This window comes from Haplochromis burtoni, unplaced genomic scaffold (assembly GCF_018398535.1).
Source record: "Haplochromis burtoni strain Fernald_Lab_line unplaced genomic scaffold, NCSU_Asbu1 Contig_588, whole genome shotgun sequence".
Classification (NCBI taxonomy): Eukaryota; Metazoa; Chordata; class Actinopteri; order Cichliformes; family Cichlidae; genus Haplochromis; species Haplochromis burtoni.
In genome coordinates this window covers 237,239-238,232 of record NW_024582949.1, presented here as the reverse complement: position 1 = coordinate 238,232, position 994 = coordinate 237,239, and the positions used below count along the sequence as shown (strand labels likewise).

General features: G+C 53.5%; 1 protein-coding gene across 1 annotated transcript in view; it reads left to right on the top strand.

Moving 5' to 3' along the window:
- The window catches only part of LOC102312287 (zinc fingers and homeoboxes protein 1), a gene marked incomplete in the record, with an annotated part of 11,662 nt that extends 10,727 nt beyond the window's left edge, over positions 1–935 (top strand). The window contains 1 exon segment of the mRNA XM_042214565.1: positions 1–935.
- Positions 936–994: the final 59 nt, after the last annotated feature.

Below are 994 nucleotides of genomic sequence, written 5' to 3'. Positions count from 1 at the left end.
GGTCCAGAGGGTTTCAGCCTCAGGTGGGTCTCGCTCATAGATCCCAGGATGCTAGAGGAGCGATCCCGTTTGATCCTGGTTACAGAGCGCTGCTCCAGCTCGTCCTCCTGTGGTGGGGGCGGGGCGGCTCCGGTCCCTGCAGGGCTGCAGTGCGAGCTTGGTTTGTTCCCTTCAGTGGACGGAAGATCTGGGCTGAGCGATGGCCTCCACCTCTGGGTTGGTCCACTGGGTTGGTCTTCAGCCGCAGGTCAGCTGGGTCCCGAATCAGCGAATCAGCGGGCTGGGAGTGAGAAGCCGCTCCAAGTTTGTCTGCAGGAACGGGACAGCTTGTCTGTCAGTTTTCCAGATGCTCTGCGTTCCCTGACCCCTGCTGACGGGCTGCGAGTGGTGACCGCAGGTCGGTCGCCTCCTGACCGCCCTGAAAGGAGGCAGCCGAGGTGGCTCGGACTCCCGAACACCTATCAGAGGTGTGGCCAGGACACACTGGAGAGGTAACAGGTAAACAGCTGTGATCCAGCTCAGCGCTCGGACAGAACAGGGACATCACCGGACGTGTCACAGAGCAAAAACTAAAAGTTCAGATGGAAGTGGATTTTTCCTTTAACGCTGTGCGGACACCGACTCGCTGCTCGGATGATTTTTTCTGAGTTTTTAAAAAAAAAAAATCTGAACTTTACAAACCGATGAAGTTGAGAAACATTTGAACCCGAGCGCCGCCTCCTCGTCTCCTCGTCCAAAAAGCAAACACACACAGGCAGGTGCGCTCTACTTCAGGAAACAGGCAACTTTACCTCAGTCGGTTAAGCTACAAACTCGGCAAGATTGTGACATTTACACTCGACGACAGGTTTCTCCTTTACTGTATGCATGAAAATAATTATGTCTTTCAGACGGCGTTCGCCACCACAGGCAGCGAATCGCTTCAAAGAGGAACAGCAGAAGAAGACATAGTTATTACTGCGTTTATTAGCTCAAATACGGGTGAACTAGTTAA